Source organism: Mus musculus, chromosome 19 (genome assembly GCF_000001635.26).
Source record: "Mus musculus strain C57BL/6J chromosome 19, GRCm38.p6 C57BL/6J".
Lineage (NCBI taxonomy): Eukaryota > Metazoa > Chordata > Mammalia > Rodentia > Muridae > Mus > Mus musculus.
The window spans coordinates 17,906,693-17,934,093 of record NC_000085.6 but is presented as its reverse complement, the minus strand read 5'-3'; the positions used below and the strand labels follow the sequence as shown (position 1 = coordinate 17,934,093).

The 27,401-nt window shown below is 39.9% G+C and overlaps 1 pseudogene; it reads right to left on the bottom strand.

Moving 5' to 3' along the window:
• On the bottom strand, positions 5,481–7,537 carry Eef1a1-ps1 (eukaryotic translation elongation factor 1 alpha 1, pseudogene 1; annotated as a pseudogene).

Here is a 27,401-nt window from a genome sequence, read left to right as displayed (position 1 = left end):
TGACTATCTATTTTTATCTTTTTATTGTCCCAGAAAACTGGATATTATTTGAAAAAGCTACTGAACCCATGTGTACTATGTCCTGTTAAATTCAAATCCACAATTTTTAAAAAAAGGAGATTTCATGCCTTGAATTTCGATGAGACTTCAATCTGTTATTACTTAGAATCTGTGTCTATCAAAGGCCGTGTGCCAGGGTCATCAGCCTGTGGTGCTTTGGGGAGATGGTAGAATTTTGAGAAGTGGGAGAAAGTTAAATCACCGGGCATGTGTCCTTAAGGAAATTTCAGGTCCAGGTCCCTTCCTGTCCCTTCTTCTTTGTTTCCAGGCTGAGTCACGTGAGCGGTGTTGTTTCTATGTCTATTTCTCACCATAATGCTCCTGCCTCACCGTGTGAGCTAGGTGAGAAGATCTCTGAAATGGTGAATCAGGATCTGTCTGTCCTCTGTCCAGCTTGCTGTCCTACGTGCTTTGTCACAGTCCTGGGGGAGCTGACTGATACAGTCCCCGTAGCCTAGAAATTACGGACTTAATTCAACCTAGACATCGTTCCTAGAACTCTGCTTCCTGCATCTTCACCTGAACGTGTGTGCTCTTTCTCTCCTTTCCCCTCTGCCCTTTCTCCTCTCCCTTCTCGTCTCCTTCTCTCTCGGCTTGTCCTCTACAAATCCTCATGGATTGAATTCATATTTCTAACTTTTCTAAAGCCACCTTCATTTCCTGCTTGTAACCCAAACTGAGATGAAAGGCCAGTGTTCAAAGTTTATTGCAATCTTCCAAGTCTTAAGATACAGAACGTGGCCCTAAGTGCACCACTCTATCTGGCTTCAGTGGGACAGAATGGGCCTAGTTCCACTGTGACTTCATGTGTGAGGGAGTGGGGGTGTAAGTACTGGGGTGACTCTCAGAGGGGGCTTTCCCCTCCTCAAAAGAGAACAGGTGAAATGGAAGAAGGACTTATGTGAGTGAGTACTATGAGGAGAGGAAGGGCCGATATTGGAATGTAAAGTGAATAAATTAATTTTTTAAAAAATATACAGAATGTGATCCATAAAGAAAATATACTGTAATATTTCTAGGTAAGAAAGACATGAAATTTTTACACAGCATCTTAGACTAACAGGCTTTAACTCTCTCCTACTACAGGCTTGGGAGGAACTGCCTGTTGTTCTGCAAATGAGTGAAAGGATCCTTCGTTTCTAAGGACTAAATTACTGTTGGTTAAGATGATGTCGTTCTGAGGGAGCTGAGGCATGCTTGTCAATCTCCAGCTGTCCTGAGGTCTGTCTTTTTTTCCTCTAGCAGATTTTGAGGTTGAGATACATATGTTCGATCTCGTGATATGAATTATTTTAATTGCTTATTAAAGTTGGAAGTGTCCAACTCTGAAAAGCAGCAAGAATGCAATTTTCAGTGAACATTCTTCCTTGGAGGAGAGCCCCTAGCGAATACAGCATTCTTAGGAATTTAACTTCAGATATAACATGGGAGACAATTAAGTCTCTGGGAAATGAGACTGGAAATACACAGTCCGCCACTGTCATGAGAAGCATCCTGGGAGAGTGGTCACTTGCCAGCATTAATGACAGTCCTTGCAAGGCATCGATTCCTCATTGGAATGGGAATTTCTGAGCACTAGGATTCTGTTATGGATGATTTGGGGGGAACACCTTAAAGCAGTGCTCCCATATGATATAATGATATAATTTACAAAATACTACATTTTGAAAAAGAAATGCAACACTCATCACCTTATTAAAGACTTTCAAGGCTCTGCACAAAGAAAGGGGTTTGGTATTATCCCATATATATTTGAGTACAACTAGGGAACTATTAACCAACAGAAAACATCTTTATCACCCTAACTCAAAAATAAAAAGTTAGTCATGAAGGAATGTTGAGTTAAATATAATCAATTCTTTTACTTTTTGTTTTTATGCATTTCTCAGTTGCAAATTTGCCACTAACTAAAACTTATTTGTAGATGCAAAATCAATACTCAGGGTATTACTGTAGTTATTCACAGATGTGTACTAAGAGCTGAATTTTTGTCATCCAGAGGACATGTTCTCAGCTAAAGTTAAAAAGAAAAAAGACATCTGTCTTCCTGTTGAGCCTCCCAACTGCAAGCAACCATTTTTCTCAGTATACTTGGTACTATAATTTTCGCACTTTTATGCTTTTCTGTTGGTCGTTTAATTGTGGAAAATGTCTCCTAATTTAAAGTCAATCATATATGCCCTATAGGTAAAATGCATATGAAAACATGTCACCCTCTCTTCATACTCATTATGTTTAATATTTTAAAATTTATGAATAATGGTGTTTTACAGGGCATGGTGACAGATGCCTTTAATCCCAATAGTCAACATATCTCAAGTAGAAAAATCACTTTAATTTTAAGGCTACTTCATCTCTACTTTCTGACCTACAAGAGGCTAGGCAGAACAGTGGCCTTCCTGCAGTCTCTGCACATGGCTTCCTCCCAGTTTACTACTGTCCATAGCATTAGCTAATTAATTATTTAGGTCATTAACAACTCATCTTCCTGAGTTCTGAAGACCTCCAGGACAGAATCCAGGCTTTGGAAACAATTTAAATATACTAAGCTGAACTTACTCTCCTAAGCACTTCCAACGAAATTATCTTGGATTGTTGGGGTCTTGACACAATACCACACCATGATTAATTTGTTTTTCATGCTCTCTACACTTCAATTTGGTGGCTCTCCTAAACCAGGGTAGTACTATGTACACAGCAAGTACCTATTATGTAATTATTTCTTTTTTATGTTTTGTATTTATTTTATTGTATGTATGTATGCCATGGTATGTATATGTGTGTGTGTGTGTGTGTGTGTGTGTGTGTGTGTGTGTGTGTGTGTGTGTGTGTGTGAGTCAGAGGATAACCTGCGGGAGTCAGTTTTCTTTCCACAGGTACTACCCTCATTTTGAAATCACATCATTGGGCTTGGCAGCGAGCGCATTTATGTGCTGAGCCATCTCACTCACTCCTGATTATCTCTTCATATAATTTACTATAGGAAGGGCAAATAATCTGAGCACATATGAAAACATATGATGAATATGAATATGCAAATGTAGCTTTCTTCACAAAATACATGAGTTATGAGAGATAAAAACATGTATACTGAATTTCAAGCAAATTGTTTAAATAAAATGTAATTATAATCATTAAATAGTATTCAATAGTTTGTGATGCTAAAACTTGCATCTTGACTCTGTCTACTTTGTATGTGTAATATTTTTCCTATCCTATCCCAACTGGAGTGAAACTTGAAATCAAGCTGTCCTTGAGACTCTAAGCACTGGGCCTGTAATCCTGCACCGGAGTGCCAGGCTGGTGTAGTTTACATTTTATGTGTATCCACATATAGGCCTTTAGATTGAAAGAACCTAAAAGAGCCTTTGCAGCCCGGGGCACAATATCAAGCTGTTTAATATATACCTAGACTTTGAGTTCCAGAAGAAAAGACAGAAAAGGTTATTTGAGGCAGTAATTGTTGGTAATTTCAGAAAATGGATGAAAAAAAATTACATCTAAGGATCTAAGAATGCCAATAGCCCTGGGCAGAAGAGCCAAGAGAAGAGAAAAACGGAGTAAAGAATACATAAGTGGTGCCATTTAAAACCAGTGATAGAAATTCCATGTCCCACTTTTAGTTGCTGGTCTCTAATTTCCTTTTATCTATAGAATGAGCAAACTAGTCATCTAATGTGATATTTTAAAGTGTTGGAGATTATGTATTGAAAATGAAGATAAGTACTTAGGAACATCCCATAGTAATTCCTAACAATGAGTTAGGGTTTCAATTGACCAGCTTCAAAGCTCTGTTCTACGACTGAGGGATCTTCAGTCAATTATTACACGGGTTTTCTGTGCCTCAGTTCCTGTGCTTGGAAACTGAGATTATAATATTCCTACTGACTGTGACAGTTCAACAGATGCTGGCTATGAGATACTACTTGAAATTAGAGTTCAGGAAATGTCAGACACTTTCATTCAATATGAAGTTAGCAATTCAAAGTTGTGTCTTCTGTACATGACAGAGCTGTCTTGATTGCGGTTACTATTGACGAAGAATCTTGATCAAAGCAACTTGGGAAAGTAAGCAGTCTATGTCCGCTTACAGTTCCAGGTGGTAAGCCAACACTGAGGGAATTCAATGCAGGAACTCAAAAGGGGCAAAAACTTGGAGGCAGGAGCTGGTGAAGAGGCTCCAGAGAACTCTTTACTGGCTCTACTTGCAATAGGCTAGGCCCTCCCTCATCAATTAGTATATAAGAAAATGCCCTACAGCAGGACATTTGTATTTTATTTTATTTTATTTTATTTTATTTTATTTTATTTTATTTTATTTACAATATAGCCGTTGCCCTCTCCATCTGGGTCCCCACTCCAACAGTTCCTCATCCCATTCCTCGTCCCCCTGTCTCCTAAAGGATGCTCCCCACACCACTGGGGCCTCAAGTCTCTCAAGGATTAGGGACATTTTCTCCCACTGAGACCAGACTAGATAGTCCTCTGCTATAGATGTGTCTGAGGCCTTGGGCCAGCTCATGTATGCTGCTTGGTTGAATGGTCAATATTTGGGAGCACCCTGGGGTCCAGGCTATTTGAAACTGCTGGTATTCCTATGGGATCACCCTCCTCTTCCACTTCTTCCATCTTTCCCCTAATTCACCCATCGGGGTCCTGACTTCAGTCCAATGGTTGGGTATCTGCTTCTGTCTCAGTCAGCTGTTGGTTGGGCCTCTCAGAGGACAGCCATGTTAGGCTCCTGTCTGTAAGCACACCATAGCGATCAGTAGTAGTATCAGGCCTTCATGCCTCCCTGTGAGGTAGATCCTAAGTTGGGCCAGTCACTGGACTACCTTTCTCTCAGACTCTTCTCCATTTTGGTTCCTACAGTACTTTTAGACAGGAACAATTCTGGATCATAAATTTTGACTGTGGATTGGTAACCTCATCCCTCCACTTGAGGCCATGTCTATCTACTGGAGGTGGACCCCCTCGATTTCTCTCTCCCTACTGTTGGGCATTTCATATAAGATCACTCATTGAGTTCTGAGTCTCTCACCTCCGAGGTCTCTGGTACTTTCTAGATGGTCCCCTCACCTTCCACCCCCTGAAGCTGCACATTTCAGGTCATTCTGCTGACCCTCTAGGCTTCTTTCCTGTCCCCTGCCCCATACCTGATCCTGTTCCCATTTTCCTCTCCCTCTCCCCTCTCCCACCCATGTTCCCTTTCCCTCTACCTTTCAAGATTATTTTCTTCCCCCATCAAAGTGCAATTGAAGTATCCTCACTTGGGCCTTCCTGCTTGTTAAACTTCTTAATTTCTGTGAATTGTATTCTGACTTCTCTCTACTTTTTTGGCTAATATACACTTATTTGTGAATGTATGCCTTTTTTGGGTCTGGGTTACCTCACTCAGGATGATATTTTCTTTTTTTTTTTTTCTCATTAAACTTGTTTTAATAGTCTCAAAATTCTGTGACAGATTTTTGGTCAAGTTGTTTCCATTAAAAAGTACTGATCTAGCTGCATATGTATCAAAAGATGGCCTAGTCAGCCATCACTGCAAAGAGAGGCCCATTGGACTTGCAAACTTTATATGCCCCAGTACAGGGGAACGCCAGGGACAAAAAGGGGGAGTGGGTGGGTAGGGGATTGGGGGGGTGGGTATGGGGGACCTTTGGGATAGCATTGAAAATGTAAACGAGGAAAATACCTAATAATAAAAAAAGAAAGAAAGAAAAAAAAAAGACTGAAAGGTCTTCTTTGATGGCCCTGGACAAAATATATCAAATTTTACTCATTAAAAAAAAAAAAAAAAAAAAAGTACTGATTTTGAAAACTAACAACGTAAAACTGCCCCCCCCCCCCACACACACAAAGGTCCATACAGCATTCTTTCCTTCTGAAGGTTTTACAACGTATTGTTATCATTAACCAGTCTTTTACTATTAAACATAAATGGCCAATTGAGGCAAACAGTTCTGAGACCGTTCTTCCACCACTGATTAAGATTGGGGTGGCAGGTGTTAGGGGTAATACTCATTTAGCCTTCTGAGCTTTCTGGGCAGACTTGGTGACTTTGCCATCTCCAGCAGCCTTCTTGTCCACAACTTTGATGACACCCACAGCAACTGTCTGCCTCATGTCACGAACAGCCAAACGACCAAGTGGAGGATAGTCAGAGAAGCTCTCAACACACATGGGCTTGCCAGGGACCATATCAACAATGGCAGCATCACCAGACTTCAGGAATTTGGGGCCATCTTCCAGCTTCTTACAAGAACGACTATCGATCTTTTCTTTAAGCTCAGCAAACTTGCATGCTTTGTGGGCTGTGTGACAATCCAGAACAGGAGCAAAGCCAGCACGGATTTGGCCTGGATGGTTCAGGATAATCACCTGAGCAGTGAAGCCAGCTGCTTCCATTGGTGGGTCGTTTTTGCTGTCACCAGCAACATTGCCTCATCTAACATCTTTGACCGACACGTTCTTTACATTGAAGCCCACATTGTCCCCAGGAAGAGCTTCACTCAAAGCTTCATGGTGCATTTCAACAGACTTGACTTCAGTTGTTACATTGACTGGAGCAAAGGTAACCACCATGCCAGGTTTGAGAACACCAGTCTCCACTCGGCCCACGGGGACAGTGCCAATGCCTCCAATTTTATAGACATCCTGGATGGGCAGTCGCAGAGGCTTGTCAGTTGGACGAGTTGGTGGTAGGATACAATCCAAAGCTTCCAGCAGCGTGGTGCCACTGGCACTGCCATCTTTACGGGTGACTTTCCATCCCTTGAATCAAGGCATATTAGCACTTGGCTCCAGCATGTTGTCACCATTCCAACCAGAAATTGGCACAAATGCTACTGTGTCAGGGTTGTAGCCAATTTTCTTCATGTAGGTGCTGACTTCCTTAACGATTTCCTCGTATCTCTTCTGACTGTATGGTGGCTTGGTGGAATCCATTTTGCTGACACCAACAATCAGCTGTTTCACACCCAGGGTGTAAGCCAGAAGAACATGCTCACGGGTCTGCCCGTTCTTGGAGATACCAGCTTCAAATTCTCCAACACCAGCAGCAACAATCAGGACAGCACAGTCAGCCCGGGAAGTGCCTGTAATCATGTTTTTTTATGAAGTCTCTGTGTCCTGGGGCATCAATGATGGTCACATAGTATTTGCTGGTCTCGAATTTCCACAGGGAGATGTCAATAGTGATACCACGCTCACGCTCAGCTTTCAGTTTGTCTACGACCCAGGCGTACTTGAAGGAGCCCTTTCCCATCTCAGCAGCCTCCTTCTCAAACTTTTCCATGGTTCGCTTGTCGATTCCACCACATTTGTAGATCAGGTGGCCGGTTGAAGTGGACTTGCCAGAATCTACGAGTCCGATTACGACGATGTTGATGCGAGTCTTTTCCTTTCCCATTTTTGCTTTGAATTAGTGGTGGCTTTCACAACACCTGCGTTCTGACGGCAAACCCGTTGCGAAAAAAGAGGGTGATATTTTCTAGTTCTATCAATTTATCTGCAAAGCTCATGATGTCCTGTTTCTTCTGTATCCATTCTTCATTTGAGGGATATCTGGATTGTTTTCAGCTTCTGACTATTACAAATAAGGCTTCTATAAACATAATGGTGCATGAGTCCTTATGGTATGGTGGAGCATCTTTTGGGTACATACCCACGATTAGTATAGCTGGGTCTTTAGGTAAATCTATTGCTAATTTTCTGAGGAACCTCCAAGTTGATTTTCAGAGTAGTTGTTAGTTGGCAATGCCACCAGCAATGGAAGAGTGTTCCTCTTTCTCCAAATTCTCGCCGACATGTCACCTGAGTTTTTGATCTTAGCCATTCTGATTGATGGTAAGATGCTATCTCAGCAACATTTTGATTTATATTTTCCTAATAAATAAGGACTTGGAACACTTTTTTAAGTGCTTCTAGGCTAATCTAGATTCCTCTGTTGTGAATTCTCTGTTTAGTTCTGTACCCCATTTTTAAATTGGGTTTTTTAGGTTTTTTTCTGAAGGGTTAGCTTCTTGAGTTCTTCAAATATTTCAGACATTAGCCCTCTATCAGATGTGGAGTTAGTGAAGATTTTTCCCAATCCATGGGATGTCTATTTGCCCTATTGGCTATATTTTTTGCTTTACAGAGCTTTTTAGTTTCATGAGGTACCATTTATTAATTGCTGATCTTAGAGCTTGAGCCATTGGAGTTCTGTTCAGGAAATTTCCCCCTGTGCCAATGAGCTCAGGGTTCTTTCCCAGTTTCTCTTCTATTTGATTCAGTGTATCTGGTTTTATATTGAGATTCATGATCCACTTGGACTTGAGGTTTGTGAAAGGTTATAAATATGGATCAATTTTCATTTTTCTATAAACAAACTGCCAGTTGGACCAGCACCATATATTGAACATGTTTTCTTTTCTTTTCCATTGAATGTATGTATTTGTCTTCTTTGTCAAAGATCAGGCATCCATAAGTGTGTGGATTTATTTCTGGGTCATCACTTCTATTCCATTGATCAATCTGTCTGTCTCTGTACCAATACCATGCAGTTTTTATGACTATTGCTCTGTAGTGCAGATGGTGATTCCCCTAGAAGTGCTTTTATTGTTGAGAATTGCTTTTTTTCTATCCTGGGTTTTTGTTGTTTCATATAAGGTTGAGACTTGCTCTTTCCATCTCTGTGAAGAATTGAGTTTTGAGTTTGACAGAGATTGCCTTGAATCTGTAGATTGCTTTTCTTTCTCAGCCCAATTATCCTTTGTGTTGAGAGGGCCTGGTCTTTTTTTTTTTTTGGTTGAGAGTTTGGAATGAAGCCTTCTATTTCCTTAGGAGATATGAGCTTACCCCTGCCCTTGATTTAACTTTGGTACATGTTATCTGTCTAGAAAATAATACACTTCATCTAGATGTTCCAGTTTTGTTGAGTAAAGACCTTTATAGCAAGATCTGGTGATTTTTTTTTGAATTTCCTCAGTTTCTGTTGCTATATTTCCATCATTTCTGATTTTGTTCATTTGGATACTGTCACTGGGTCTTTCAGTTAGTTTGGCTATGTTGGTGATTTTCTCAAAGAACTAGCTTTTGGTTTTATTGGTTGTTTGTATTGTTCTCTTTGTTTCTACTTGATTGATTTCAACCCTGAGATTGATTATTTCTTGCCATCTACTCCTCTTGGGATGTATTTGTTTCTTTTTGTTCTAAATCTTTCAGGTGTGCTGTTAAGTTGCTCTTGAGATCTTATAAGATCTCTCCAATTTCTTTATGAGAGCAGTTAGTGCTATAAATTTTCCTCTTAACACTACTTTCACTGTGTCCTATAAGTTTAGGTATGCTGTGTCTTTACTTTCATTGAATTCTAGAACGTCTTTAATTTCTTTCTTTAAGTCTACCCTGACCAAGTTATCTTTGAGTAGAGAGTTGATCGGTTTCCCTGAGTATGTGGTCTTTCTGTTATTTTTGTTGTTATTGAAGTCCAGCCTTAGTCCATGGTGATCTGATAGGTTGCATGTGGTTATTTCAATCCTCTTATGCTTGTTTTGTGACCAATTATATGATCAATTTTGGAGAAGGTACCATAAAGTGTTGAGAAGAAAGTATATCCTTTTGTTCTAGGGTAAAATATTCTGTAGTTATCTGTTAAATCCATTTGGTTCATAACTTTTGTTAGTTTCACCGTGTCTCTGTTTAGTTTCTGTTTTAATGACCTGTCCATAGGTGAGAATGAAGTGTTAAATTCTCACACTACTATTTTGTGAGGGTTGATGCGTGGTTTGAGCTTTAGTAAAGTTTCTTTTATGAATGTGGGTGCCCTTGCATTTGGGGCATAGATGCTCATAGTTAATATTTTCCCTTAATGGATTTTTCCTTTGATGAGTATGAAGTGTCCTTCCCTATCTCATTTGATAGGTTTTGGTTGAAAGTCTATTTTATTGGATATTAGAATAGCAACTCCTGCTTGTTTCTTGGGACCATTTGCTTGGAAACCTTTATTCCAGCCTTTCACTCTGAGAAAGTTTCTGTCTTTACCATTGAGGTGTGTTTCTTATATGCAGCAAAATGCTGGATCCTGCTTGCATTTCCAGTCGGTTAGTTTATGTCTGTTTATTGGAGAATTGAGTCCATTGATGTTGAGAGATAATAAAGACAGATGATTGTTAGTTCCTGTTTTGTTGGTTGTTGGAGGTGGTTGTTGTATGTGTATGTGATTCTCCCATTTTGGTTTGTGGTGAGATGATTAATTTCTTGTTTTTTCTTTGGTGTAGACACCCTCCTCTATTTCTGTGTTGGAGTTTTAGGGTGGATTATCAGATATATATTTTTCAATATTGGTTTTGTCATGAAATATTTTGGGTTCACCATCTATGATGATTAAGAGTTTTGCTAGGTATAGTAGCCTGGATTGTCATTTGTGTTCTCTTTGGGTCTGCACGACATCTGTAAAGGATCTTCTGGCTTTTAGAGTCTCTGTTGAGAAGTCTTGTGTAATTCTGATATCTCTGTCTTTATATGTTACTTGGCCTTCTTCCCTTACAGCTTTTAACATTCTTTCTTTGTTGTGTGCATTTATTGTTTTGATGGGTAAATTTTCTTTTCTGGTCAAATCTATTTGGTATTATACATTTATGGCCATCTCTTTCTCTATGTTAGAGAAGATTTAATCTGTGACTTTCTTGACGATGTTTTCTCATCCTTTGAGCCAGGAATCTTTGTTCTCTTCTATTTATATTATTCTTAGGTTTGGACTTTTCATTGTGTCCTGGATTTCCTGAATGTCTTTGTTTAGGTGCTTTTCATGCTTTGTATTTTCTTTTCCCATTGTTTCAATATCTGCTATGGTATCTTCTACACCTGAAATTGTCTCTCCTCTCTCTTGTATTCTGTTGGTGATGCCTCGATCTGTAGCTCAGGGTCTTATTCCTACATTTTTCATTTCCAGGGTTGCTTCCATTTGTTCAATTCCTTCACCAGTTTGATTGTTTGTCTGTATTTCTTTAAGGGATTTATGTGTTTCCTCTCTAATGGCTTCTACATGTTTGACTGTATTTTCCTGTATTTATTTAAGTGAGTTATTTATATCCTCCTTAACAGTCTCTATTATCTTCATTAGATGGGATTTTAGGTCAGCATCATGCTTTTCAGGTGTGTTGTGTTATCTAAGACTTGCTATGGTGGGAGAACTGGGTTCTGATAGTGTCAAAGTACATTGCTTTTGTTGCTTATGTTCTTTTGCTTGTCTCTCACCATCTGGTTATCTCTGGTTTTAACTGGCCTGAGTGTCTCTGTCTGTAACCTATAGCCTTTGTCCCTGGCTACAGCAGATCTCCTGGGAGACCTGCAGACTGTGGGGTGTTGAGAGGGACAGGCATATGATCTGCCCCTGCAGAGATACAGACTTGAAGGGCCTACAGCAGGATCTTATTTGAGGGCATCATTTTTATCAAGGTTCTCTTCTTTCAGATAACTATAGCTTGTATCAACTTGACCTAAGACTAGTCAGCATACACACCAATGCACACATGAACTAACAGCCACTGTCCTGCCTATGTAAGACTTACACAAGAGCAAGGCAGTTAACATTCCAACATGGAGAGAGAAGGATTCATGACAATCTACCACAAGATGAGAGCCATTGGCATTTGATCATTGATCACTGCTGGGGTAAAAAGAGTAATTTTTTAAAGGTATTTTGCCTCTTGAAGATTGTCCTTGTTCTAGTGGATGGTACTATACCCATACTTATGGACTTTTTAAATTGCAATATGTGGGGAAGGAAGGAAAGAAGGATATGAATTTGGGAGAGAAAAAATGTGGCAGGAGGGTGTAGGAGAAATTGAAGGGAGGAGAAAGGAAGAGTATGATCAAATTACACTGTATACATGCACAAAATACTCAAAGGAAAAAAATTAAATTTTAAAAGAGAGTAATCAGTAGTGCCTCCTATTCCCATGTTTGGCCTGGTACATTCCAAACCGTGGATGACTCCAGGTTCCTCCAGTAGAAGCCAGGTTTGCTATGGAGAAGGAAGAAGCAAGTTCTTTGGGGGAAGTAAACTTGCACAGGAAGGCTGAATAATGATTTTCCTTAGACTTGATTACTGTTAACATCAGCTAGTCATTTCATATGCACTGGTGTGTTGCCTACATGCATATCCGTGTGAGGGCAACAGAGCCTCTGGAACTGGAGTTACAGATGCCATATGGGTGCTGGGAATTGAACCTGGGTCCTCTGGAAGAGTAGCGAGTGCTCTTAACTACTGAATCATCTCTCCAACCCCTCAGCTAATATTTTAATAGACCTATGTGTGCTAGCTAAGATTATGTTATCTGGATACAGTCTTCAGCCACCTGAAAGAGAGGAATCTCATTTAAGAAAATGTCTCTTCTATACAGTGGATGGAGCTTGGGGACTCTTATGGAAGAATAGGAGGAAGGATCGTGGGCTTTGGAGGAGATAGGAACTCCACAGGAAGACCAAAAGAATCAACTAAACTGAACCTTTGGAGCTCTTAGAATCTGAACTACCAACCAAAAGCATACATGGGCTGGATCTAGGGTTTCCAGCACATATGTAGCAGATGTGTAGCTTGGTCTTCATATGGGTCCTGAACAACTGGAATGGGGACTATAACCCCCTGTCTATAGGATATATTCTTCTAGCTGGGCTGCCTTGTATGGCATCAGTGGTAGAGAAAGTACCTAGCTTTGAAGATACCTGAAGTGCAAAGGTGGGTGGATACCCAGCAGCCCCTACCCACAGAGAGCAGAAAGAGGGTATGGTGGCAGGATTGTGGGACAGGGTGAATTGGAGCGGTCAATGAGTAGTATGTAAAGTGAATAAGTAAAAAAAAAAAAAAAGATTAAAAATGAAAGAAAAGAAAAGAAAAGAAAATGCTTTGAAAAGAAAGGGAAAGAGAAGAGAAGAGAAGAGAAGAGAAGAGAAGAGAAAAGAGCAGAAAAGAGGAGAAGAAAAGAAGAGAAAAGGAAAGGAAAGGAAAGGAAAGGAAAGAAAAGAAAAGAAAAGAAAAGAAAAGAAAAGAAAAGAAAAGAAAAGAAAAGAAAAGAAAAGAAAAGAAAATGCCTTCATAAGATCTGGCTATAGGTAAGTCTGTAGGGTATTTTCTTAATTTTTTCTTAATTAGTGATTGACATGGGAGTGTTCAGCCCACCGTGGTTGGAGCCCTCTCTGTGCTAGTGGTTCTGGGTTCTATAAGAAAGCAAACTTATCAAGCCATGGGAAGCAACCTATTAGGTCACACTCTATCACAGCCTCTGCATAAGCTCCTGCCTTTAGGTTCCTGTGCTGATTTCTTGACTTAACTTCCTTCAGTGATGGACTACAGATGTGCAGCATAAACCAAATAAGTCATTTCCTCCACAGCTTGCTTTTGGTCATAGTGATTCATCATAGCAATAGTAACTCAATCTAAGACAAAAATTGGTACTAAGACAGTAGGGTATTGTTATCATAGACCTGACTATATTTGGGGGGAGGATTGTGGAAGGACTTTGGAACTTTGGCCTCTAGGAAAGCCATTGGGTGTTGAGAGCTCAGTGGGATGTTCTGTAGTATTTTCGAAGATCAGAGTGTTAAAAGCAATGCAGATGATGAAGGCTTGGCTTGTGAAGTTTCACAGGGAAGCAAAGACTCTACTGAGTCCTTTATGTGAAGAATCTGTGGTGTCTGGTCAGCTGAAGCTGAAGAATTGGCTGTGATTAATAAACAACCAAAACTACAAAAGCAAAGTTTGCTGGAACAATAGATACTGGTCAGCTGGGGCTACAGAAACAAGTCAGCAACTAAGAGGCCAGCATCATTGAGGTGACATCTCCTGGAATTGGTTCCTCAGAGTCAGCACATGCAAGATGTGTTCAGAGGTGGCCGTGGTTGTGTCTTTTTCTGGTCACCAAACTTGGTCATGTGCAAGATTCTTTGAGGTGGTCCTCACTTTGAAGGCATGAAAGGGTCATGGAGAGCAGCTGAGGTTTGGCACTGTGGTGAGAGGCCATTCGTGAAACTGCAGCCAGTGAAGAAAGCCTCAGGATTGAAGGGGTCAAGGAGAAAAGTTGAGGATTTGCACTGTGAAAAGAGTTCAGTACAGACTACTGGTGAAAGTGAATACAGTTACACAAAGAAAACCCCAGCACTGTGGAGATGCCAGTGTCATGGGATGACCACCAGGAACAACAGAAGTAGTGGAGTGGGGCTGCTCTGGACTTAGAAGACAATTTGTGTGCTTCAGAGAGCAAAGCCAGAGAAATGACCCAAGTCCCTTGGAGGATCCCAGAAGAGGGTGAGTGCATTCCAGACATGGGATATTGAATTATTTACTCTGCGGAAGTGTGATTTTGCTTTGTTCATATTGAGTGTGTTATGGTTCTTCTCTCTTGCAGTAAAATAGTATCCAATGTTTTTTTTTTATTATTCTTGAATAGGAACCCACAGTTGAGAGACTTTGAACTTTTAAAAGAGATTTTTGATTCTTACAGAGGCTGAACTTTTCCTTAAAGCGCTTGAATTGGCTAAGAATGTGGGATTGTTACGTTTGTAATATGTTTTATGTTTATGATATTTATTAATCTGAGGCCTTGGGGATAAAGCAAAAAGAGAAAGGTTGTGTCTTTAAAAGTGTGTGTTGAATTGACAGGGGTCAATTGTGCTGGCTAATTTTATGATAACCAAACACATGCTAGAGTCATCTTAGAGGGGGCATCCCTGACTAAGGAAATGCCTTGATAAGATTGGGCTATAGGCAAGCTTCTAGAAAAAATTTTAAATTAGTAGTTGATGTGGAAATTGATGTGATGGCCCAGCCATCTCTGGGCTTGTGGTCCTGAGCTCTATAAGAAAGCAGGCTGAGTAAAGTCATTGGGAGAAGGCATGGATGCAGCAACCATCCAAGACCTCTGCATCAGCTCCTGCCTTCAGGATCCCATTCTGTTTGACTTCCTGACCCAAACTAAGAAATTGTGTTGTAGTAAAAATAAAACTCTTTCCTCAGAACAGAAACTTGTAAGGTATTAAGTCATATTCCTGCCCCTGGGCCTTATAGAAATCGATTCTGTACATATCAGTTCTCAGGGGCTTTAGAATTAAAGGGCTGTTTGTGATCCTAGTCCACATTTACCCATTGAGACAAAATGCTCCCTTGAGTGTTTTTTGAAGAATCAATATTCTTCTCTGCATACAAAATTTTAAAAAAGAAAACTTACCAGTTCACATATAGAGACATTTGTCCATCATTCTGTCACAAAAACACCAAAATCCATCTTGGTCCGTTAGACTTGACACTTTAATAAGAGTCTATAATGTTAAAAGACTAGAGTCCAATTTAGTATGACCCTGCTCATGATGTCATTTTTAATTTACACCATTTCCTGTCTTCACAGAGCAAAGGTTTGGATCAATGTGCTGTTTCCCATCAACTCTGCCAACAACACTGAGATTCTCACCTCTGAGGGAGGAAAGACCCAGGGGTATTTTGTTGACAACACCTAAATAGGAGGAGACTGTTTGGTTCAGTGGTGAAATAAAAACAACTTGACTTTCTAAAAGCCCTTTTGAAATGGACTTTTCCTGCGTGTAATACAACTGGCACTTGGAATTGGTCCCCTGTCCCTAAAGTATAGGCAAAATGTCTTAGGCAAGATTTTTTAAGTCACCAGAATTGATAGCATATCAAGCTTGCTTTTGGGGAAAAATGTGTTCATTGGAAAGTTGCTGAGTTCTCTCACATACTCTTGGAGTGACCAGACCTATCAAGAGACTACATGCAGAGCTGAGAAGTCAGTAGGATTGCTAGCTGCTTCTTTCTTCATTTCTCATCTGTCTTTTAGTGTGCCTCAGTGTATCATCTTTGTTCCATCTTTACTGACCAGTTTCCACCATCTCTTTGTGGAAGGTCTATAATCTGGCTCTCTCCATTATATTCTCTGGGCCATTTGCACAGTTGGAAACGCACACACTACCTCTGAATCCCAGATCCCAGTCACTGGAAGAGAAGAAGTATCTTAGCTAAACTCAGGGCAGGGGCCTTCTGATAACTTGATAAACATGTGTGTAGGCAGTTTATAGGGAAGTATTGTGTGATACCAGAATGGATATTTAAGCTCCACTTCTGCATGGAATTATAGGGCAATTCTCAGAGAAAATAAAAGTTCAGAAGATATCCACACAAGCATTAAAATGATCATTTTTAGGTCCTAATAGCTATTAAAGGTGATTCCTGTAGTGTTTGAAGAATTTAACTTTTTTACTTCCCCTGAGTCACTGATGGTGAGGAAAAGGTCCCACAATCAGCACTGGCAGCCTGACAGGCATTTGTGGGTGAACAGGAAACTTGAGAGCCATCAGGTCTGTGGTCTTTATAAAAACACTGCTCCAGTCTGTAGGTCTCCTAACCCTCAACAGCAGACATCAGTGTTTTGAGAGAGTTCTTCCTTAAGTTAGTGGGAACTTGAATCCAAATGTAAATATTAGGCAAGATAAAATTTTATCTAGAACTTTGTTCTGTTTATTTTTTAAAGCATTAAAATTTATAGCTAAACTGCAGTAGATTCTAAGTGTAATGCAGCATTGCTGATTTTTTTTTTAATATAATGCCTTGGGAATATGCAGAGGACCTGATAAAGCCTGAAGGCATTTCCTTCTTAACGTACTGACTTGATGGTGAATTAAAACTTTCACCATGCTGTTCCACATGTTGGTGAACATTTCTTATAATTTTAACGAACTGCCTCTTCCTCTTCCCCAGCTTTTTGTGTTTAATTTATTCTCTTTCCTTCTAACTTTCCACCTGTGATGAACTCCTGGAAGCCTCTCAAAATCATTTATTTAAAAATGAGTGAAGGACTGGGGAAATGGCTCATTCTATAAAACATTTACTTTGTAAATGTGAAGAATGGATTCCCAGAACCCTGGGATCCCCATAAAAGGCCAGGCATGGTGGAATGCACTTGCCATCCCATCGACGACACAATGAGGAGCAGAGACAGGCAAACATCTAGAAAGAAGCCCACTGGCCAGCTAGAGTGGCCTACTTGGTAGAGACCTTTGTCTTGAAGCCACTGTGAAAGGTACCCATGAAATGGCCCCTGAGACTGCCTTCTGGTCTCCACAGGCATGCACACATGCACTTTCAGCTGCACACGCAAATGTTCTCACCAATACACAAACATGCACACTTATACACAGGCACACATATACACACATGCACACACAGAAGTAAACATGCATATGTATGTATGGGGGTAAAGTTGCATGACATCTGAGATTTGCCTTAAATATAAATAATTCAGCAAAGAAAAAAACTGGGCATTTATAAAGCTGACACACTAAGTTTTAAATAATAGGTATTTATAGGGGTGTGAAATTATTCTGTTTACTACTTTTTGGGGTACTAAAACATTTAATAAGTTAATTTAGTTTAATATTATACATATAAAAAGATGTTCATCTACACACCAATTGCTTAATATATGAATTCCTCCTTAAGGTCCTTCCCCTGTGTCATTGAACATATTTATTTTTAAAAATTGTTGGGTCAGGCAATTCCTTCCCTTTTATAGCAGTCCATTAAATAATGGTACAACTGTAACCATTTCACAGTGTATTACCATTCAAAGCTCTAGGGAAAGCAGTGGCATAACACATTACCAATGTTCTGAGAGGACACAGTGAAATGACAAAAGGTGTCTTTGGTTAACATTTTCCTTTGTTGTCTTTGGCCAACATTTTCCTTTAGAAAAGTATTTTTATCTGTTCATGTATTTAGAAGTGAAAGGTGTAATATCTGGGATTTGGGATTGTTAAAAATTAGAAAAAAGTAGTCTTGGATAAAAATGTTTAAAATTTTTCTTTTTAAAAAATTTAGTAATGGTAGAAATGGAGTGAAAAGGAACCTAGGTTTTACTATAGTGTTTTCATAAAATTGTGAATGCTTTAGAGTTTTTTCTGATAATCCAGGTGTGGTGACTTGTGCCTATAGTCCCAGCATGTAGGAAGCAGGGGCAAGAGAATAGCTTCATGTTTCAGTGCCATTCTGATCCATATAGTGAGTGCAAGGCCAGCCTGAAGACCGTGTGAAAACAAACAAGTAAACCAAAAGTCCTCTGATAAATTTCACGTGCGCACACACACACGTGTGTGTGTGTGTGTGTGTGTGTACACGCTTTCCTTATAACATAGTTATAAAGAAACATACATTAACATTACATGAGCTACCTGGTATTTCCTAGAGTGTGTTTTGTAAGTATTTGTTTGGCTTTATTGGAAAGAAGCATTGACATTGTGTTCTCCTTTGGTGAGGTTCACACTCCCAGCATCTGGGCACTTACTTAATGTGGCTTATTTTACTATCATCGCTGAAGGTGCCTAGAGTGGCTGACCCCTTTGCATAAGTAGAGTCTGTCCCAAATTGAGTCTCCCACCTCCCTTCCTATGGCAGATAACAGATGTGCTCCAACGTTCCAATTATATTCTTATGTAAGGAGTCCCAGACAGAGGCTCTCAATCAGGAAGTGTTGGAGTGATGTCAAGGAATGGTGAGAGTCTTCTTCCATAAAGATAACAATTGTAAAAATGACTGGTGGGATGCTAAGTATCTACTTTTAGAGCTGTGCTTGTGATTATGGGTTGCAGTGGAGACTCTGAACTCAAACTTTGTGTGTGTGTGTGTGTGTGTGTGAATACATGTATGATTCCACTTGTATCATTTGCAGGTACCTGCAAAGGCTAGAAGGAGACATCAGCTCTCTTATAACTAGACTTACAAGTGGTTATGAACTTCCTGATACGAGTGCTGGGAACCAAACACAGGTCCTCCACAAAAGCAATAAATGTTCATGGCTACTGAGCCATCTTTCCAGCCCTGGATCTTGTATTTTGACTTAATCAGCTAGTCTATGTGTTCATCTGGGAAAGTTAAGACCACTAATGGCTAGGGTTATTATTAAGAGATTTTTTTTCCTAGTTAATTGATCTACTATTTGTTCTTCTTGCCTCCCTCCAATACCTTGAGGAATTACCTATTTACATCATTGGATAGGTTTGGTTCTTATCTAGTCCTCATTTTGTGATTGTGTGTGTATTTGATGTATACGTGTATTGATATATATATATATATACATATATATATACATATATATACATATATATATATATGTGTGTGTGTGTGTGTGCATATATGTGCAAATACACACATATACATAATGTACATTATGTATATTTGTATATGTACACATACATGTATATATGTGTGTATGTGTACATATGTGTATATATATACATATATATAGATATATACACATATATGTGTATATATAAAAATCATTTTCTATGGGGCTTAGCTCTTGGGCTGCTGTGCAATAATCTTTCCCATACTCTTAGAATGCAGCTATCTTTCTTCCTCCTCTGTAAGTAGAATTTCTTTAAATATCTTCTGTAACATTAGCCTGATGATCATGAAGTTTTTGTTTGTGCTTACATTGGAGAGCTTTGTTTCTCTATTAATTTTAAAATGATACCTTCACTTCATATAATAACCTTGCTTCGTAGTTTGTGTGCTATCCGGACATGAAATATTTTGTTCTATGCTTTGTAACTTTCAGGGTTTTGACACAGGGGTCTACTGTTATGGTGATGACTTTGAAGACAAGTTGGCTTTTTTTTTCTCTTGCTGCTTTTAGTGGTATTGTGGCTTGGACAGTTAGATCATGAAAGCTGTTCTTTTCTCATGACTGTTTAGAGTTGAAAATGTCTCCAATACTTGCATGCCCATACCTCTCCCTATACTTGGGAAATTTTGATCTATAATTTTCATTGAACAAATTTCTAAAGCCCATAGTTTATAGATCTTCTACCTTTAACCCATGGATTTAGGGCTTTGACTTTCACTGTCCTAGAGTTCCTGGGAGCTTTGGCTGTGCTTGACAATGAATTGCTGTTTGGATGCCTCAGAACCCCAACCTTGTCTTCCATCTCTGATGTTTCCTGGACAATCTTACCTGCTGCTGAGCCTTCCCACTGACTCTTTAATTTATTGGCTCTTTGGGTTCCAGCATTTTTGTTTGATTCTTTTTCAGAGTCTCAGTGTCCTTGCTGAATCGTTCCTCTACATTGTTGAACTTCTCATTCATCTTGCTGATTCTCTGAAACATCTATAGTGCTGATTGTATCACCTGAATTGACTACCTTACTTCGTTCATCAGCTTGTGTGACCCACCTTTGAAATCACTGAAGATTTTTAACACTGGGAGGCTACATTCTTTTCCTTGTATTACAGTCATTTCATTGTCTTTGGTTTCAGTCATTGAGAAGCTGTGGATGGAATGTGAGATCATACAGTATTAACTTCATAGTTTTGTGTTTCTATATTGTGATTTGCACATCTGTTGGGATGGGTGTGTCTTTAAACAACCTCCCACCCCCATGCCACCACCCCACCACCCCATCTCTGCTCTGTTTTATTTTATGCAGGCCTTGTTCGTGGATGGTCTTCCTTGGGCTTATGGCCCTCATTACTATTTAGAAGGGACAAAACAACAACAACAAAGAAGAAGAAGAATTTGTGAAGGAACCTAGTACTAGAATGGAATGCAAAACAATTAGGATAAAATAACCTGTCTATATCTCTAGTCATAGTCCAGAAAACAAAGGAGTGGGAATGTTGCTAAAAGTTTAAAGATTATTAAAGCTATAGAAAATTATAGTTGAGATTTAAAACAAAAGGGGAAAAAAGATAAATAGGAAATAAGAATGAGAATGTATGTGTATGGATTGGGGATCAAATAAACAGCAGAGTACAATAAGCTATGCATAGGGAAAGATCACCCATAAAATCAAATCAACAACTGAAACAAAATGATTAGCTATATGAAAGTGAAGATTCTTAAAACAGTAAAAGATGAAATAAAATAGAAAAAAAAATTTATAAAGAAAACATTAAATGGGGCCTCTAGTCTCAGAGGGTTGAGTCCATGATGTCAGAGCAAAGGCAGGGTGCCAGGAACAGCCTAGAGTTCACACCTTGATCTGCAAGCAGGAAACAAAGAGTGATTACTACTGGAAACAGTGTAGTTTTTCAAAACCTCAAAGCCCACCACAGGTGAAACATTTTCTCTAACAAGGTCACACCTACTAAACCTCCCCAAACAGTTTTGAGACCAAGTATTTAAATACATGAGCCTGTGGGAGGACATTCTCACATCACTGCACTTAGTATAATATAACAGTACTTAGTTCTTTCTATTGACAAATCATTTTTTGTTGTGAATAGTATCACATGTATTATTGTTATTATTATGATGATGATGATGATGATGATTTTGATTTTCAAGAATGTGTCTTGCTATAGAGTCTTGATTGACCTGGAACTCACTATATAAATTAAACTTGTCTCAAACTCATAGAGATATGCCTGTCCTGCCCCCTGAGTGCTGGTACTGAAGGTATATGTCACCATACCCAGACTGCCACATTTTATGTATTCATTCATCAGCTGGTGGATTCTGGGTTGATAGGCTTAGTGGCTATTAGAAATAACACTATTGTGAATATTCATGTACAAGCTTTGTATAGGTTTTTGTTTTCATTTTTCTTTTGTATATACTTAGGACTAGAATTGATGACCTACAGGATAGTAGTGCTTAAGCTTGTGAATAACTCTTAGACTGTTTTCTAAACTGATAGTATGACTTTATCATCCCACCGCCAGTGTGGCCAGATCCATTCCTTAGCATCAGCATTTGCTTCTATTTGCTTTTTTAAAAAAATATATTTTATTTATTTACATTCCTGCCATTGTTCCCCTGTTGATCTCCCCTCCCAGAGTTCCTCATCCTGTTCTTCTTCTCCCTTGCCTCAGAGAGGTTGCTCGCCTTCCCCCAAAAGCCCCTTCCTTGGGGCCTCAAGTCTCTTATTAGGATTAGGTGCATCTTCTCCCACTGACACCAGATCAGGCAGTCCTCTGCTATGTATGTATGGGCTTGGGCATGGGAGGCTGGCCAGAGGAATCTCACACAAGCCTGTGTATGCTGCCTTGTTGGTGGCTCAGTCTCAGGGAGTTCCCTGGGTCCAGGTTAATTGAGACTGAAGATAGAAACACAATTTTAAATGTACATTATCACTCGGCATCTCTCCTTGCTAGAATTGGTGTTTGTCTAGTGTTATCCCACACTTCAAAATGTTTTCTAGACCTAACTCTGCTGGTAGTAACAATATCACTAATGTTTCCAGTTCAAAACTGTCCAGAATGACCAGCCTGCACTATTTCAAAGGAGCTCAAACAGAGTACCAGCTGAGTAACTGGTTTTTGTTCAGGTATCAACAGATCCAGCCCTCCTGTCAGAGTGTTCATGCCTATGGCATAGTATGCCACTTCAGGATAATTTCCACCTGCCATTCTACATCCACTCCAGTAGTGACAAACACAACAGGCCCCCCAAACCTAGGCATTGTCCCAAGGCAAAAAGTTCACGGAAACTTGGTCTCTTGGAATCCTGTATAACGAATGCTGCCATACCCGGAGATCCATCCCATAATCAGCCTCCAAACGCTGATACCATTGCATACACTAGCAAGATTTTGCTGAAAGGACCCAGATATAGCTGTCTCTTGTGAGGCTATGCCGGGGCCTAGCAAACACAGAAGTGGATGCTCACAGTTAGATATTGGATGGATCACAGGGCCCCCAGTGGAGGATCTAGAGAAAGTACCCAAGGAGCTAAAAGGGTCTGCAACCCTATAAGTGGAACAACAATATGAACTAACCAGTACCCCTCCAGAGCTCGTGTGTCTAGCTGCATATGTATCAGAAGATGGCCTAGTCGGCCATCATTGGAAAGAGAGGACCATCGGTCTTGCAAAGTTTATATGCCTCAGTACAGGGGAATGCCAGGGCCAAGAAGTGGAAGTGGGGGGGAATGGGGGGGGGTACTGGGGGACTTTTGGGATAGCATAGGAAATGAAAATGAAGAAAATACCTAGTAAAATAAAAAAATTTAAAAAGAAAAGAATTAAAAAATAAAGATTTTCTTCTACAGAAAAAAAAAGAAGAATGCTCCAATGACCTTGCTTTAGTTGGTAAATGGATCTGTGTGCTTTCCCTTAATATTGCTTTATTACAAGTGCCTCTATTTGACATATAGCTAAGATAGATTCTTCACCAGTCCTAATCAGTCCTTGAGCCAATCCTGGGCATGGATAGTTAAATCACTGCTTAACTCAGGAATTTACCATTATATAGGAAGAAGGAAGTTTGTGATCTAAGGAGGAACCAGAGTAGGTACTTAGAACTATAGATAGCTGAGTTACACCCATATACAAGTATTTAAAATGGCCTAGGGGGAAGTTGGACTATACAATTGATTAGAATGGGAACTATGGCAAGGGCACGAAGCCCTTGCCCCTGGCTTCTAAGAGTAAGTGGACCTTAGGAGGAGCTGTTTTTGATCCCAGTTGTTAACATTGAATTTTATCCCAGTTGGTTCCTGCCAGTCCTTCCTTGTTTGCATTCCTCTGTTTTGTGTAAGAATCCACTAACCTCATTGTACTTAGCGGGTGTGTTACCTAACTTCCCTATTTTCTTCTGTATAAAAAGGTTGATGCTCAATTTGACAAATTACATTCAGATCCACACTCTCTTGTGTTGGGTCTATTTGTCACCCCATTCCTGACTCTATGCCCATCTGTCAGAACCCCTGATTCCCATGGATTGAGGGGGGCCAACTAGGCCCAGTCCATGGCACTGCCATGTGTTGGGTGGCCATATTTTCACCACATGAATTTCAGTGTCCTCAGCTCTCATGTGGGCATCCTCTTTGCATATGAAAAATCTAAGCTCATCAGGCTCAGGCTGCTTTTCACCCATATCCCATGGTCCTGAGAATGTTTCTAACCATTACATTTCCATTCAAGTCATCTCCTGTGTTCCCATGGTTCTGTAGCTCTCCAACCTTGCGACTCTCTAGACAATGAAGAGAGAATTGGGCATTTGAAGGCATGCTAGTGCTGAGTTTTCAACTCTACCATACAGGAAGAGTTTATTTCAGAGTTTCTCTCTGGATCTGCCAACTCCTTTGCCTGGTGTAATAAGAAGTGGTGTGAGCACTTGGTACCTTCTCATCATCTGCCTCATGCAGCCTGTCTCTCATAGAAGCACATGGCTCTGATATCCTTACAAGTAACTGTTATGGCTTGAATGTGAATCTTTTGCCATTAGCTTGTGTGGTTGATCATTGGCTCCTTAACAGGGTATGATGTTTTGGAAGGTTGTATAACCTGGAAGAACTGAAACCTTACTGAGAATGGGAGTGAACGTTGAGGCTTCATAACCTGGCCCTATTTCTGTGTGTTCTCTGCTTCTGAAAGAAAATAAAACTTGAGACTTGTGATTCATGTAATAGCCCAAAGAGTTGTTTGTGAGCTTTGAAGCCTGGGACTAAGAACATAGCAGAACAGGCCAGGACATGCCTGGGCAGGTCCATTGTTAAGACATTCCTGAAGTTGCTTGGCCATAAAGATAAAGAGAATGCAAAGACATGTCTGGACTGGCCGGGCGCCTCCCTATCTCCCGCCCTTCTGACGTGGGTTAAATGTTAACCAGATGCTCTGCTGTTACCTTGATCTGCACGTACAGTTTGCTGATGTTTAAATGAACAAATCATGTGAAACCCCACCAATTCCTCCCCAGCCCCAGGCCCTTTTCTTTAAAAACTCCTAGCTTTCCAGCATTGTCACCGACAACCGCTATCTCCTGTGTGAGATACGTGTCAGCCCTGGGGCTCTGTCATTAAACTACCTCCTGTGTTTGTTTGCATCAAGACAGACTCTCATGATTCCTTGGATGCATGCCAATTCAGGAATTAAGTGGGGGGTTTCCCCACTAGGTTCTTTCACTTCCAGACTGCAGATACAAAGGACTAGCTTCCTCAAACTCCAGCTGCCACACCTTCCTGCCAAAACAGACTTTGTCACCTTGAACTATAAGCCACAATAAACCCTTCCACCTTAAGTTGTTTCTTGTCAAAATGCTGTCACAAAACTGAGAAAACTGAAAAATATGGTAGTGATCTAGTGCCTCTTTTGTAAGAGTATTAATTCTAGTCACAACAGCTCCAGCATCATGACATCACTGCCATTTAACATTAGTACAATAATGATGAGGTTACAGTATGTAAATTTGAGGGACACAAACATCCATGCTGCAGTACTTAAAAACATATGTTCCTCCATACTCTTTCTTAGTTCCAATAAATTCATCACAAAAATTAAAAACTAACCATGTATAAGCACCTAAATGATAAACTTTCTTTTATAATAAGAACTGAAGTAATTTTCTCCAATCCTTAATGGGGTAGGCCCATCGTTCCAGCCAGTTGGAAGTCTGAGATAGTAGAATTGCAATCTCAGTAACTTCTAGAGCTACTGAATGAGTTTAAGACCAACTGGGGCAGCTTAGAAATATCCTGTCTCATACCAAAAACGAAAAAGAGAGGTAGGGAAATGGCTCAGTGGTAGGACCTAGCTTAGCATGTGTGAGACTCTGGGTTCCACCTGCAGTACAATAATTATAATCATCATCATCATCATCTTAACATAAGTTGACAATATAATAGATGAACTTTTATTACATTTAGAGAGATAAATGGCTTTTTCTCCACTCAGTAAATGCTAAAATCTCATCTTTCTCTTCGGTAGCTGATATTTCCTGAACCCAAAGCAACTTTGCAGTTTAGATTGCATGCTTTAATATTTGAAAGCTTCCAACCTGCAAGTCTGAATAGATCCTGCAAGATAAAAATCCATATGAGACAGAGAATAAAAGTGCACTTGGAAAAACTGTTTATGCAACAATTAAGAAATGTTCCCCATCTTGTGGAGCCTGGGGAAACCATCACAGAACTAACTTCTACGATGTGGATGGCTAGAGTGCCCTACGTGATGATGTAGGAAGACATGCCTCATATTACTGGAGAATTCTCATTTTCATATACAGCAAGCTAGGGAAATAAACACAACTTTGATGGATGGCTCTAGGAAAACAGTGTGCAATGTGGTGTAAACACGAACTTTGTTTTGTCTTCTCCTGTGGGGAATGGCTCTGAGAAAGGCACCACAAGCAGAAGAGAATGCAGAGATTTGGATCTGAGTTTTCCTCTGGGAACTACAGAGCTCATTAGAAGGGAGGACATTTTTGTAACTCCTACCTATGCTCATAGAGAGCTAAGCCATTTTTTTTCAGTCTCTCCAGTACCACTTTTCCCACTAAAATTTAACACATGAGCCTTCTCCAGTGAATTGCCATATGGCTCACTGTCTTAATTATGGTTACTATTGTTGCTGCATTGAAATGCCATGACCAAAATGCAAGCTGGGGAAGAAAAGGTCTATTTGGCTTATACTTCCATATTACTGTTCATCAAAGGAAGTTAGGAACTCAAACAGGGTAGCAACCTGTAGGCAGGAGGTGATACAGAGGTTATGGAAGATTGCTGCTTACTGGCTTGCTCCCCATGGCTTTTTAAGTCTGCTTTCCTCTGGAACCCAGGACCATCAGCCCAGGGTTGGCACCACTCATAATGAACTTGCCCCACCCCCGTCAATAACCAATTAAGAAAGTGCCTTTCAGTCAGGTCTTATGGAGGAATTTTCTCAACTGAGGTTTCTCCTTTGAGATAACTCTAGTTTGTATGTCAACTTGACATGAGTAGCCAGTACATCTGATCCCTTGTCAGCTTGACACACAAACACATCACTATTAAGCCGTAACTTTTCCTTTCTTATTCATCCCTAAGATCTCACATTAAAAACGTAACTTTGAAAGTCTCACAGCCTTTTCAAATTCAAGCACATTATTAAAATACCAGTCTCTTTAAAATATCTAATCTCTCTAAAATTCAAAATCTCTCTTAAAAGTCCTAAGTCTCTTTGGAGAGTCATAGAAATCTGTTAACTGTAACCCCTATAAAATCAAAATAAAGTAGCAATATTAGAAGATATGGCCTTGTTAGAGGAAGTATATCAATGGGAGGTGGGCTTTGAGGTTTCAGAAGCTCAAGCCAGGCCCAGTGGCCACTCTCTCTACTGTTAGTGGATCCAGATGTAGACCCTACACCCTGTCTTCATCAGCATCATGTCTAACTGCATGCTGCCAGGCTTCTTGCCATGATACCAATGGACTAAACATCTAAACTGTAAGCCGGCCTTAGTTAAATGCTTTCCCTTATAAGAGCTGCTATGGTCATGGTGTTTGTTCATAGAAAAAAAGCCCAAATTAAGACACTCACTGAGATAAAAATTGAAAAGAACATTATACCTTGAAGTTCATTGGGTTATAGCAGAATGGCTAA